We start from the raw sequence: 15,844 nt of genomic DNA on the forward strand, positions 1-15,844 counted from the left end.
GGCCTGAGTGAATTATTCTAGCAGTTACTGATTGACTGGATTATATCACTCTTTGGTGTAATGCTAATTATAATAAATCAATGAAAAAAATTTACTTTAACCTATGAAGTAGTTTTTCTAAAAATTTATCATTCCAGGTATTCAAAATTTCTTCTGTTCTTCCTATTGTCTTGACCTTCAAGTCTATCTTCACAATGAAAAAGGCAGTATAATTCCCATGCCCACTCACAGAAATCCATAGTTTAAAAATCACAGAAATTGATTATTTAAAATCAGTAATATGAAACTTTTTATAGTTACTATCTAAAGAAAGGCTGCTTACAAAAGTCTTAGATTCAAAAAAATCTTTGATTTGTTTAAGAGCATCGTGACATGAACATAGAACAAATTTTAATATAGAAATCAGATAAGGCAGAGATTATTTTAATGATGCGGTACCATGAAATCTTTCTGCAGATATTAATCACCAGGAAAGACAGAATTATTTTTAAAGTACTATAATAGTTATATCTATAACATCAAATGTTTATCAGAATGCCTTTGTGCAAGTATTTACAGAAAATGGATCCTGGACCTTAAAGCATCTTTTAGTAATTTTATTTTGGGGCACCTGGGTGGCTCAGTCAGTTAAGCATCTGACTTTGGCTCAGGTCATGATCTCATGGTTCGTGGGTTCAAGCCCCACATCGGGTTCTGTGCTGACAGCTCAGAGCCTGGAGCCTGTTTTGGATTCTGTGTCTTCCTCTCCCCCATTCTCTCTCTCTCCCTCTCTCTCTCTCTCTCTCTCCTCTCTCTCTCTCTCAAAAATAAGTAGACATTAAAAAAATTTTAATCAGGGGCGCCTGGGTGGCGCAGTCGGTTAAGCGTCCGACTTCAGCCAGGTCACGATCTCGCGGTCCGTGAGTTCGAGCCCCGCGTCGGGCTCTGGGCTGATGGCTCAGAGCCTGGAGCCTGTTTCAGATTCTGTGTCTCCCTCTCTCTCTGCCCCTCCCCCGTTCATGCTCTGTCTCTCTCTGTCCCAAAAATAAATAAACGTTGAAAAAAAAAATGTAAAAAAATTAAAAAAAAATTTTTAATCAAAAAAAATAAAAAATAAAAATAAAAGTAATTGTATTTTACGTAACTCTTAAAGGCTCTCTTGTCTTTCACCAGTATTTTTATTATATAAAATAAAATGTGAAGATTAACATATTTAAGGGGCCAAGAACAGAAGAGTTCAATGAACTGGCACCAGAAGACAGGGAAAGAAAACATAAATGGACCTGGTTTCTAGCAAATGATGACAATTCAGTCTTTGCTGGCTCTCTCACTAACATATGTGGTTGTGATTAATGTGTCCGTTTTAGAAAATAATGTCCATGAGGAGTCATGTTGTAGCTTGGGAAGAGAAGTTTAGGTGCAGCATCGGGTTCCCAAAGGCTGTTGTGAGGGGAAAGGTTTGGACAATTCTGCAAAGCTCCAGAAGACAAAATTGGAATCGTGACTAGAAAGTCTAAAGAGAGTATTTAGCACAGCTAAAGAACAGACTTTCTTTCAGCTCAAGCTGTTGAAAGCCAGAACGGCTGTTGTGAAGTCATCAACCCCCCTAGAAGGCACAGAGCCATCTCGAAGCCATGCTGCAGAAGCTGGACTGGATGACCTCAGATCCTAGGATTCCACAGAAACAGAGCCTAATAGCTTTTCTTTGACAAACTATTGGTGTTTGAGCTTCTAAACTTGCCCTACACAAATTGTAGTTCTCAATAAATGTTACCTGACAGCTTGTACAGTTCTCTGGAACAAAGAGAAAATGGTAGATCATCATCGTGAACTAAAACAAGATTACAAAAAAGTAATGGAAAAACACAAGTCCATATCCACCAATCACCACTCTGCATGCGCATGAAAGCAGCCCATCTTACTCCAAAGGTGATAGTGAAAGTGATGTCATCAGAACCTATGTGGGTAGAAAATGTCAAGCATTTCTAGCAGACACGGATGAATGGAGAAAAACTTCAGTTTGCTAATAAGCACGTGAACAATCTCCTCCCAGAAACTCCTTGGAACTTTCTTTTCCTTCTTCTCAGGAAGAAGATAACTCAAAGGTCAAACGGACTTATCAAAACATATTCAGGTTGTTATTTTCTCAATCATAACTAAAGGCTGGCAACGCTAAACACACACTAGTATCAGAAGCAGTGGGCAATAAAAGAGAGTATACTTTAGAGAGTAAGGAGCAAAACAGAGCCCTCCAGATCTCTCTGCATGCCTCAGCACCTTAGAAAGCCTGTACTAGGTGGTGATGATTCCCTTGTGGGAGGGCTGGATCTCCTCTAGGTCTCCCGCCAGGAGATTATTCCATACCAGGGCATGCGTGAAGTATCCCCTTTTATTCAAAGTTGTTAAAGAAAACACTGCTGACTAACTGCTCTCTAGGTAAGAATCAGTTGTGGGCTTCTTACAAATACGGATTTCTGAGTGCCAGTCCCAAAGATCATACTTCAAGAGGTCTGAGAAGAGGTCTGAGCAACCGTATTTTTTTTAAAGATCTTGAGATGATCCTGATGCCCTTCTGGGATTAAGAAAGAATGAGTTCGGGGCGCCTGGGTGGCGCAGTCGGTTAAGCGTCCGACTTCAGCCAGGTCACGATCTCGCGGTCCGTGAGTTCGAGCCCCGCGTCAGGCTCTGGGCTGATGGCTCAGAGCCTGGAGCCTGTTTCTGATTCTGTGTCTCCCTCTCTCTCTGCCCCTCCCCCGTTCATGCTCTGTCTCTCTCTGTCCCAAAAATAAATAAACGTTGAAAAAAAAAATTAAAAAAAAAAAAAGAAAGAATGAGTTCAATGATGCCAGCCGAAAATTGGGAATTCCAATGGTGAGGGTCAGTGGGATACAGACTGAGTAGGATGATAGCTCTTAATTTATGAGTCATTGGAGCTTTTGTTAAAATTTGATTTAAACAAAAGTATGAGTTCTCTTCCCTCACATTTGCAAAAAAAAAGTTCGCAAAACTATACAAAGATCTTACAGACTTAAGGAATTTGTACTAGACATTTAGAAGTCAGAATCTGGAAAGAGAGAAATCACAGCCCAGATAAATATCAACATACATTTCTTACATAAGCTTGTTTCCTGATCCAGATAAATAGACTATTTCATGCCCTTCCTTACTGTAAATGGAACACAGCAATATGGCAGCAACAAAGCACTGTTTAAAAGAACGTTAGGGGATTGGGGAGCATGGACTTAAAGAAGACAGACTTGGGTTTGAATTTCAGCTCTAACATGGTATATCTAAGCTTTCGCAAATAACCTCTTCCCCAAGCCTCAGGATTCTTTTCTGTAAATTGGCTTACTAAAACTTCTTTTGCTGAGTTGTGGAGAAGATTAAGTGAGAAAATATACAGCTTGAGACATTTTGTGCCATGCCCGCAACCAATAGGTAACCAATAAATGGTTGCTCATGACTGATGCTATTAACATAATATAAACAATCTTCCATACTGGAAATATATAGAAGCTAGAAGCTTCCAACAGTAATACGAGGTGGTCCTGGGATCTTTCAAAGAGCTGTGGAGCCTAAGTGAGTTTGGAAAATTAACCAATCCTTCTAGGAGTATAGATAAAAATATCAGTCTAGTGTTGACCTATTCCATAGGGCAGGCTCCTCAAACTTGGCTGTCAATCACCTGAAGATCCTGTTAACATGCAGATTCCAATTCAGCAGATCTGGAGAAGGGCCCGCCTGAAACTCTAATGAGCCCCCTTGTGTGTGTGTGCTGGGGTCGGGGGGGGGGGGGGGGGCACTTGCTGCTGGTCTGTGGAGCACTCTGAGTATAGGAGGGCCTTTCGGAACCTCCAGAATCAAGAGTCGGGGATAGAGAGAAAAAGAAAAAGCAAGTGATGACTTCCTTTAAATTTTTTTTAATGTTTATTTTCTGAGAGAGAGAGAGAGAGAGAGAGAGACAGAGTGTGAGTCAAGGAGGGGCAGAGAGAGGGAGGCACAAAAGCCAAAGCAGGCTCCAGGCTCTGAGCTGTCAGCACAGAGCCCGATGCAAGGCTTGAACTCACAAGCTGTGAGATCACGACCTGAGCCGAAGTCAGCCGCTTAACTGACTGAGCCACCCAGGTGCCCCAAGAGACTGACTTTCAAATAACAAAAAGACTCTTTGGAAACTTGAGTGTTTTTTCTTAGTGTTGGCTTGCTGCAACCAACTTGTGTGCCCGCCCACCCAAAGGCACACAGTATAATTGTGGAGGCCGCTACACGGCCTGAGGCCTAAGATTCACTGTAAATGCTAAACTGCATGAACAAAAAAATATCTGCTGATGTATACTGAACCCAATGTTAGATACAAGAGGATGGTAAAGTATTACAGGACTTCTTGAAACATCCCTAGACTGCTCTAGAACTAGTCAGATTATAGGAAAGTATATGGCTTTTCTCAATATTATATCCGATATTTAAATTTTAAAAATACATTAAATAATTATGCATGGCTCTACATTTTTAATGTAGTTATGAATAAATTATGAATAGTCATGGATTCTTATAAGCTATGCAGTATCATATTTTGTGTATAATTCTCCCAGTAAAGTACTTTCAAGATTTTTACATATTGCACCTATCCTAATTTTATCTCCCACTCCATCTCACCCATCTTCTGCTACTCTTTTATTTATTTCTTTGGGGACTAAGATAAGCACTTGAGATTATTGTTTTCTTTCTTTCCTTTTCTTTTTCTTTTTTTTTTTTTTTGCAATGAAAAGGAGAGGGTAGTACAATGAGGGGAACAAAATCTCATCCAAGGACAAGTTGGCAACTAAACAGATACACGCACTCCCCAACAAAGACTAGAGATTTCTGATCTTATAATACATTTTATTTTTTTATATAAAAAAATAATATGGAAATACTCTGCTAAATAAAATTAAAAAAAAAACAAGGACAGTTACTAAGTATTAATTAATCATCTTTAATTTCATGTGTCCCCAAGTAAACAATACCTACAATCCCAAAACATCAATATAATATTTTATATTGAAACCTTGTCATTTTTCTTGTTCATGATTCTTTTAAAGTTATTTAAGATTCTCATGGGGCGCCTGGGTGGCGCAGTCGGTTAAGCGTCCGACTTCAGCCAGGTCACGATCTCGCGGTCCGTGAGTTCGAGCCCCGCGTCGGGCTCTGGGCTGATGGCTCAGAGCCTGGAGCCTGTTTCCGATTCTGTGTCTCCCTCTCTCTCTGCCCCTCCCCCGTTCATGCTCTGTCTCTCTCTGTCCCAAAAATAAATAAACGTTGAAAAAAAAAATTTTTTTAAGATTCTATATTTGGATGGTGTGAGATATGATGTCCAAAATATTCTTACTGAAACATTTCTTTGTAAACAAAATAAATGGCTATTGGTTTTCAAGTGTAATGGTAAAAATAATCATCTATATCAAAAGTTGCCATTTAACATAATTTCTAAGTGCTTAACCGCTCAAAAAACAAACAAACAAACAAAAAGGATAAATAACTGTATCCCAAGCCCAGCAAGAAAAGAATTTCTTTTCTGGTAAGATAATCAAATAACAAAAAACAACCCAAAAAACCCTTCATGAAATTGCACGACACCAAAGCAAACGCACAAAAACTTTTACAGCTTTATCTACATAGTTTCATCGCATATCTCAACTTTAAGGTAGGAAGTACAGTTATTTCCTTCATATATCTGGTACTCTCCTTTCATTATTTACCAATGACTCTCCTGTCTTCATACTCACTTCTCCGATCTAGATATGTCTTATCCCCACAGCGTGTAAATATGAAAAGACATACCTAACAGAGCAACAAGGGCAGTCATGAAAATTAACAAACAGAAGTCACAAAACGAATTAGATCCCTCCTTAGATAAACTGGCATTCTTGAAAGCAAAATTGGCAGCTCAACATTTCTGGTGTCACACGTGAACCCATTAACACACACGGCAATGTTCAAATGTTTATTCACCTCCATCTCATCTTATCCTTCTTCAACTCATGGTATACATGTAGGCATTATCATTACGACATCGTAAACACAGACTAATCATGTCACATCTATACCATGTATGAGACCTAGGTTTGGTGATATTAACAACGGCCTGCATGTGCTAAGGTCTTACCCTGTGGCAGGGGTTGTTCCAAGGACTTTCTATTTATTAATTAATCACACATGCACACACATCCTGTGAGGTAGGCACTACTTTCATCTGCATTTCATAGATGAAGAAACCAAGGGTTTGGGAATCTAAATAGTGTCCTCAATATCACACACCTTACTAAGAGCAGTGCTGGGATTCAACACCCATGACTGAGCACCATAGCAAATTATTTAACTACCTTGCTATCTGCCTCACTTAATCAAATTTTAATATTCCATTCTGCTTTGCCCTGAATATCCAAATTCTAGGGTACTGATATCCAATAATCCATTGGACACTGGATGAAAGATCAAAAGTGTCTTAGTGTGGCAGCCCACTGCTACAGGTGTGGTAGAACGAAGGGGTCAGGTAGGAAGGATAAGAGTACACCCAGTAATAAATGAGGTCGCCTTTTGCTTTAGTCTTTATTAGTTCCCAGCAGGGTCAGAGCCAGCAGTGTCTCCTTCTTATGGTTCCCTTCCCCAGACAGAAGTAAGGCATTTCCTGTCCCAGTTAGGTGCCACACATCACAAGATGCAGCTATGGTATGGACCGTAAGAAAGAGGTATCACAATCCCATGTTCACTGTGGCACTATTCACAATAGCCAAGATGTGGAAGCAACCTAAGTGAACGTTGACAGATGAATGGATAAAGAAAGTGGGTAAATACAATGGCGCATTATTCAGCCTTAAAAAGCAAGGAAATCTGGGGCACCTGAGAGGCTCAGTTGGTTAAGCGTCTGACTTCAGCACAGGTCACGATCTCACAGTTCATGGGTTCAAGCCCCACATCGGACTCTGTGCTGACAGCTCAGAGCCTGAAGCCTGCTTCGGATTCTGTTCTCCCTCTCTCTCTCTCTGCCCTCCCTTGCTTGTGCTCTGTCTCCCTTTTTCTCTCTCAAAATTAAATAAACATTAAAAAAAAATTTTTAAAGGAAGGAAATCCTGCAATATGTGACAGCATGGATGAATCTTGAGGACATTATGCTAAGTGGAATAAGCCAGTCTCAGAAAGACAAATATTGAATGATTCTAATTATATGAAGTATCCAAAATAGTCTAACTCAATAGAAGCAAAGAAGAGAATGATGGTTGCCAGGGCTAGGGTAGGGGAAATCCATGTCAACGTGTATAAAACTTCAGTTATGCAAAGTAAGTTCTAGAGATCTACTGTACCTAGAGTTAACAATTCTGTACTCTTTTTTAAAAACCGTTTATTTATTTATTTTGAGTGTGTGTGTGTGTGCACAAGTGGGGGAGAAGGGCAGAGACAGAGAGAGAGAGAGAGAGAAAAAGAATCCCAAGCAGGCTTCCACACCCAGCTTGGAGCCCAATGCAGGCCTCTATCCCAAGCCCCTGGGATCATGACCTGAGCCAAAATCAAGAGTCAGTCTCTCAACCCACTGAGCCACCCAAGCACCCCAACAATACTGTACTTCTAAAAATCTGTTAAAAGGATAGATCTCACGTTGTGCTCTTACCATAATAATAGAAGAAAAAAAGCAAAGCACCTGGAGAATATCATCCAGTTTTCAATAACGAGCATCTTGTTCTTCAGTTGCTACAGCCATCCTGTTCACGGGGCTAGTGCAACTGAGCATTGCTACAGCCCAAGATGAATCCCTCCGCTCACCAAATAAAACTGGGGGGAATACAGTGAGGCTAGGAAGAGAGGATATGGCTGGGGTAGCAGGAAGTCTGCGGGAACTAGAATTGGCAAGCATAACAAAGAATAGCAGAAGCGGGGCGCCTGGGTGGCGCAGTCGGTTGAGCGTCCGACTTCAGCCAGGTCACGATCTTGCGGTCCGTGAGTTCGAGCCCCGCGTCAGGCTCTGGGCTGATGGCTCAGAGCCTGGAGCCTGTTTCCGATTCTGTGTCTCCCTCTCTCTCTGCCCCTCCCCCGTTCATGCTCTGTCTCTCTCTGTACCAAAAATAAATAAAAAAAACGTTGAAAAGAATAGCAGAAGCCAGTAACAACAATGGCTGTGCCCTGTCTCCCCCACTTGGCTGTCATTACCCTCCATACCCCACCTCAATCAGCAGTTATTTCTTTTTCTAATTAGTTTCAAACCCAAATGGGCTGCCAATTTAAGAAGATGCAGTACCGCTCCCTAGTGGTTAAACGTGGAAGTCCTGGAATTAGGCTACAGATCTGTGTTCCAACATTTACCAGCTGTGAGACTTTGGGCAAGTTATTTATTCTCTGTACCTCGGTTTCCTCAACTCAGATGTAGCAATGACAAGAATGCCTACATACAGGATTATTGAGAGGATTCCATTTTTAAAATCTATTAAAAACAGTTAGATTAGTGGCTTACATGTAATAAATGTCCAAAAAGTTTAGCTACTTGATAATGATGGCAGTGAAGGTGAGGGAAGATGAAAGAAAAGGAAGAGAAGGAAAAGGAAGAACCACTAAGAAAATGCTCTTTGCTCTATTCGTTGTTGACTTCTATATAGACTTTTCCAATGACTCTTACTTACTCTTCCTCCTAATTCCTTGAGAACCTTCAAAATGATCCAAACCCCAACGAGTGCCCACATTTTTGTAGTCGGCCCCTTTAAATGAACTTGGCTGAGCTCCTTCATTTATTCAATCACAGAAGTATTTATTGAATGTCTACTATGTGCCAGACTCTGGGGTTACAATGGAAAACAAAACAGACTTAGACCTGAACCTGAAAGTATCCTAGGTCTTGGATTCTGAGTTCTGGGACAGCTGTGCCACTGTTAGGTTTCACTCCTCTTCCATGAATTTTCCTTCCAGAGACATCCTGCAGTTCCTTTAACATAACAGTATTTTATATCCTTCTTTTATTGTTGAGATTAAATTGTCAGGACTGAATTTTTAAGATTTATGTCATAAATTTTTTGCTGCCATTTGCTGATGCTGTCCATGAGATAAGGAGCACCAGAGCCTCTCTGGGAACTGAGAAGTCCCAATCTCAGAGGGAATTTTCAAGCACTAATAACCACCAGTGTTTATTAAGGACTCAAATGACCCTGAGCAAAATCCCTCAAGGCAAATACTTCCCAATTTGAGAAATAGGGGCAGAGGTGGTAGTTTCTCGCGCACTCCCTGGAATTCTCCCAGCACTGATTCTCATGTTTACTAAGGGCTGCAGGTTGTCATGACACCATATGGGAATGCAATTGGGAGGGTATGAGGAAGATATCTTATAAAGTGCATAGGGCTTTAAGTGCATACATTATTATGGAAATCTACTCTTGTTTATTCCGTCACGTTCCTATGAACCGTGATACCATTGACATTTCCCCAAGCCCTGGCAATCATACCACTGCTCCAGAAACCATATTGGGAGCGGTATGGCAGGTAGCTGGGGGAATTCTGAAACTAATGTTTGGTTCATTTCTGCTACGAAGGATTATCTTCATAACACTTCCAATGGCCAACATCTGGATTATAAGAGGGACATGGCTCAAACTGATCTGACTTCTGGATACGTGAAGAGACAAGATTATGTTCTATAATGACAAAGATTAACTTTAAAACCACCTTTCTTCCTCCCTCCCGGTGATTCAGCACTGACAAAAACACAGCCTTTCTGGTTAAAGACGTCACGGCATGAGATGCATGTTGAAAATTTGGAGAAGATACACAGAGAGTGAAAAGAGAAAAACACACACAGCACAGTGTTTTTAGCAGGAAAAACTAAAGAAAGCAAGAAAGGCTGATGTGGAAGTGTTACATGAAGCTATATAACAGCATAATTGTATTATGCAAATGATAAGCTTTGAGCTAAGGTATTAAAATCTAAAAAATTCTAGAAAGCAGAGAAGCTAACTCGACAAACAAACAAATTACATTTTGTTCATTCATCAGTCTAGAGTTGATCTGGGGAATGGTTTAGCTCTCATTATTCCCCCAGCTCCCCATCACCTCAACGTTCTTTTATCTAGAACACTGATGCATACAACTTAAGAAAGCTGCTCCCCTTTTCTAATCAGATGGCTGCCCCAATCTCATGGTATATAGAAAGTTCTAACACCCACGATAAACATATATTCTCACTAGTAACGGTATCCTTTGTTGTAGTCTCTCTGAATTTTTTATAACAATGAGAAGTATAGCATGAACTTCCTGTCACATTGAGATATAAGATAAAAGTTTGAAACTGAAGTATATCTTCAAAGTGTTATGAGTCACATAAAAAATTGTTTCAGCAGACTTCTGCTACAACATATTGTTCCTTCTATGTGAATAAATCGGCAATAGAGAACACAGATGGCTCCTCCATGAATAATTTATTTCTAACAATTTAACTAGGAAATGAATTCCTCTTGACTTATAAATCAGAATGATGAACAACAAAGACATGGTCTACTATCCTTTCCCCAGTTAAGTCTTTGGTCTTTATCTCCTCTTCTTTTACCTTACCCATTTCCCTTTTCATATACTCCGTTGCCTTACCCAAGTTTAAAGTTGCTTCAACCCAAGGCTACCTTCTGGCAATTATGAGACAAATCACACTTATGTTGTTATTTGGGGTTTGGGCTTTTGGGTTTTTTTTTATTATAGTTGTTCATATTGGGGTGGTTGGTTGATTGGTTGGTTTTTTCAAACATAAAGCTAGGCTTGTAATCCAAAAACACCTTTCATGAACCAAATGAAGTTTTCCTCATTATTCCCTTTTTTCTAAGTCAGAATTATAAGAGCCAGATTCTCTGAAAGCTTATGCCCTCTTCCTGACTACTAGTCAGACATCTTGGAAAATTACACACGCTCTTTTAAAATACCAGGACACATCTCAGTCAGGAGTGCCTTGCACCAAGTCTGCCCTAGGTTAAAGGGACAAGTCTTTGCACTACAGGTCAGTCTAAGGATCTCCACCTCTGCTTTTGGCTGTTGGTGCTCATCCGTTGAGCAAACACTCCTTGAAACTCTATTAGGAACTCTGCCATCCATGAGTTACAAGAAATCCAAAATCAGTTCCATATATTGCCCCAGTAGCAGCCACTGGCATGAATCTTTCCAGTTCTTAATTAGCCTTAAAGCCATCCAGTTCTTTTTTTTTTTTTTCAACGTTTATTTATTTTTGGGACAGAGAGAGACAGAGCATGAACGGGGGAGGGGCAGAGAGAGAGGGAGACACAGAATCGGAAACAGGCTCCAGGCTCTGAGCCATCAGCCCAGAGCCTGACGCGGGGCTCGAACTCACGGACCGCGAGATCGTGACCTGGCTGAAGTCGGACGCTTAACCGACTGCGCCACCCAGGCGCCCCAAAGCCATCCAGTTCTTAATACACATTAGCCTTAAAGCCAGAATGCGCCCTTTCACTGCATTAAAACTGTCTTATCTTTTTAAAACCATATTTTTTGCGTGGATTTGTGACACTAAAGTTTGAAATTTCCTGTTCAAATTATCCATTTGTCTTTTCCACTAGACTGTAGGGTACATGGGAGCAGGGACTGTGACTGTTTTGTCCATTATGAGGACCCTAGCACAGCGACCATCATAAAAGAAGATGCTCAATAGATACATGTTGATGGAATGATCAATAGAGGGGGAAACTTGGTGCAGCATATCTGTGCCTCAAATAAAGAAGAAAAGATGCCCAATTATTTCCCCTACTCTTTCCTCAGTGGCTTTTTTGTACTTCTAAATACACCTGTTGCTTTGGCTAGACCAAAATGGCCTCCCTAACCTGAGCGCTGGCACCTAGAGGAGATCTGTACCGCAAAACAAACCCCCTACATTGATCCGATTACCACAATTTGCCAATATTTCTTATATCCACTCCTTTCTGAATATTCTTCCTTTCACTCTCCTCATCATCTCTCACTAAGTCTATTAAAATAGTCTCCTAAAGTGACTTCCTACCAGAACTGACCCTCCCCTCATTCATCCTCCCCACGATGGCCAGAGTGATGCTTCTGAAATGCACATCAGGCTACCTTTCCCCTAACTAAGCTCCTTTGAGATCTCCTTAGCCCTCACAGGATAAAGTTCAAATTATTTTGTATTTGAACTTAATCTAAACTCTAGGTAGCTTATGTTGATGTCCAATATCTGGCCCTCATCCACCCTTTCTAGCCTCTCTCTGACTCATACTTCATCCTCAACAACATTGAATCATTTGTAGCTCACCATTTATACTTCGTTCTATCACATCTCCATATGTGTGCACATTATGTTCTGTCCGCCCAGATTCTTCATTCCCCACTTTTTCATCCAAAAGAACTTACTCAGACTTCAAGATTCAGCTCAGATGTTAGCTCCTCCAGAAAACCTTTCCTGAATTCTTTCCATACCCCACTCGCTGCCCCCAGACTGGCTGTATACCTTTCCTCCCATGATACCCAGCACACGATGACATCATAGTAAATCTTCCATTGTCTTAAATTCATATGTTTATATGGCTCCTATTAGACATAATGACTTCAAGAGCCACAACGGTGCCTTGTCTATTTATATATCCAAGATCTAGCAGACTGCCTGAATTTATTATTTAACAAGTATTCAGTTTAATCCTCCCCCCCTCCCCACTTCCAGTCCTTGAGAAAACAATAAACTCAGGTGCAGGGAGGTTGACAGAATAGAGCTGGTTCATTCAGGATCCATACCCTCAATAAAGATCCCTAACTTAAACGAGATCTAAAGTGGACATCTGATGTTTTTGCTGGTCCAGAATTCATATTCCCTTTGTTGAGTAATAATAGCACCATGATTTCCTCCACTCTCAATTCATATGAACCACACCCAATCAGCATACTCCGTCTCTCTGACTACAACTGTTTCAGATATGAACATGTGATACAAGTCAGACCAAGAAGACTCAGTGAAAGACTTCTGTGGGAACTTATCCTTCCCAAGAGAAGTGCCCGTCTGAAATAGCAGACAACAAGGAGAAGAGCATTCTCCCTGACCAAGTCCTTGAGATCTCACTTTCACTCTGATCCAACCATGCCTGAAGCTGGTAAGATCTATCCTAGGATCTGCCATTTCTGCAAACCAATATATCCTCTTTTTCCCTGGAGTTAGGCTGTCTGTCACTCACCGTGAAAATGTCTATACAGTGTCCAACTTAAATAACCACTTGAGATATCAAAGCTCCCAAACCAGACCAATTTTGAATACATAAAGTAATAAAGAATAGTAACTAGTGAAGGTTAAAATTCTTCTGTATGTCAAAATTGAGGGGTTTTTTTTTACTCCCCGAATTCCTCTATAATACACTTGAGTTGAGGTGCAAAAAAATAAAATAAAAATTAAAACACATTAAATAAATTATTAAAATCTGTTTTACATTGGACTGTCTCTAAAATAGACCAAATAAGAAATTGGCTGGGCTTTGGAAAACTCTGGCCCAATAATAACGTAATGTTATTCTTTAAATGTGTTTTGATAGGAAACAGACTAAATGTCTAGGGGCATTTTAAGTAGAGTAAAAGCATCATACACTAACTTGAAGAAAAACTGTTTGATGGAAGAGCTTTAAAGGTGAAGTTACATAATGATACAAAACTCCCAAACACAAGGAAGTCTTTCATGATGCCAAGAACTAGAGCCACCTTTGGTCACAGGGTCTGTAGAGGCCACTGGTTTAAGGTCCTTCATCTCTGACCTCCATCCACAGATGGGCAGGGGTCTGGGCCGGAAGTAGAGGGGGCTTCTCACCTTCAGCTTAGGAAAATGAACTACCCTAAGGTTCTCATCCGCACCCAGGGCAGCCATCCCTGATTGGAGAACAGACATGAAGGGGAGCAAGTCTGGTATTGAGGCAGCAGGCATGAGAGAGGTCCCCAGTGGAAGGCGAGCCCTTGGGACATGTGAAAGTTCAGACACAGAAAGAGCTTTATATGGTGACCATACCATCCAGCTCAGGGCTGAACACAGACAACGGCATAGGGCACACCCCTCCCAAACGTGGTTCACATTGAACAAAACAGTTGAATTGGTTTTACTCACAATGCAAGTTGGCAGTTGTTAGAATACTGGTAAACTGTAGAAAGAGATAGCAAATATTGTACACCACGCCTACACAGATAAAAGGAAGTAAGCAGAAAAAAAACTTATTATATTCACATAGTGTTCTTCAATTTATGGGGTATTTTTTATACATTATTGTTATATTTGATCATCACTTTACCTTACCACAAGCCTCTGAGATGATGCAGACCTGATATTAATAATCTCACTTGATAGGTGAGAAAACAGAAACCAAGTAAAGTGACTTGTTCAAGGTCACTTTGAGAGCAAGTTGCAATACCAGAATCCAGATTTGGACACTCCTATCCCAAAAGTAGATACCCTCACCATACCAGGCTGTTGCTCTGAAAAATATCGACTATCCACACAGCTAAAAAGCATTGATTCTGACTCTATACAAAAGCATCCCTTTCACCCGTGATATGCAGTTATTATTACCATTTCGATTGTTACATAACCAAGATTACAAAATTAAAGAACACTGCAAGAACCTAAAATTGGAAAAAGTCACAAAGCATAGTTTAGTTTGAAAAAAAGAATGCTATAATAAAAGAACACAGTTGTTTTCCTTCAGGAGGAAAGCCAGGAGTCTGACTTAATAATACTCATTGCAATGTGAGGAAACATTAAACAAAAGTTAATAACTGGGTCTTTCCTAGGTCCATCAAAAGCGGGTAAAAAGAAATGGGTCTCTGGTGTATCTTCAGGCTACGTGTTAGAAATGTAGATGATCGTAGGGCTGGTAAAATTAGGGTAGATATTCTGAAAGGAATTATGAAAGCTATTTCCTCGGTTCGAAGATTTATTCGAAAACATATTTTCTATGTCTAAAGTGATTCAATAATGATTCTGCCAAAAAGTCTTTGGAATAGTCTAGATCAGGGCTTAGCAATCTATCGTCCATGATCTGGCCACCTGTTTTTGGTAAATAAAGTTTTATTAGGACAAAGCCACACCTATTCACTTATGTATTGTCTATGGCTGTTTTTGCACGACCACAAAGTCAAAAATAATTATTATCTAGTCCTTCAGAAGAAAAGGCAAATGAGACCATTAGAGGAATGAAAGTGACCCAAACCAAAGATTGACAAAGCCACACCTATTCACTTATGTATTGTCTATGGCTGGTTTTGCACGACCACAAAGTCAAAAATAATTATTATCTAGTCCTTCAGAAGAAAAGGCAAATGACACCATAAGAGGAATGAAAGTGACCCAAACCAAAGACTGGCCAGTCTGCTCCTCAGAGATTCCGTTTTAGACAAATTGAGTTCAAACTACCTATAAGAAATTAAAGTTAAGATATATTATGCTGGAGTTCAGAGAGAAGTCTGAACTTCTCTGGGGTTACACATGCAGTCTTCACTCTGCGTCGATCCAATATGCATGAATATTGGCTACCATGGTTTAGCTAAAAAACACCAGTCCCCAACAACACGGCTCAAATTTCATGGTGTATTAGGTGTGAGTGTTTGCATAAAGTCCAAATGTCACTGCTAACCCTTCTGTCCACAAATAACTCCTTAAAATAATGGATGTGAATCATGATGAGTGACCAATCATGTCCCTTCTTTTAAAGTTTCTTGGTGACTGGCTACAGAACATCTGTCATTCTGTTTATGCCCAGACAGCAAAGCACGTAGTTGCGTTGCCCTCTTACCTCACAGTAATAGACACGTATGACTTTTCACAAATGGGATGATTCAAAGAGAAAAATGGTCAACAAAGATGAGATTGCACCAAAGCAATGGA

The 15,844-nt window shown here is 40.3% G+C and overlaps 1 protein-coding gene across 1 annotated transcript in view; it reads right to left on the reverse strand.

The window, feature by feature from the left end:
* CPE (carboxypeptidase E) overlaps positions 1-15,844 on the reverse strand; it is a 119,202-nt gene that overhangs the window by 43,235 nt on the left and 60,123 nt on the right. The gene's annotated exons all lie outside the window — the stretch shown is intronic.

Source organism: Leopardus geoffroyi, chromosome B1 (genome assembly GCF_018350155.1).
Source record: "Leopardus geoffroyi isolate Oge1 chromosome B1, O.geoffroyi_Oge1_pat1.0, whole genome shotgun sequence".
In the NCBI taxonomy this organism is placed as follows: Eukaryota; Metazoa; Chordata; class Mammalia; order Carnivora; family Felidae; genus Leopardus; species Leopardus geoffroyi.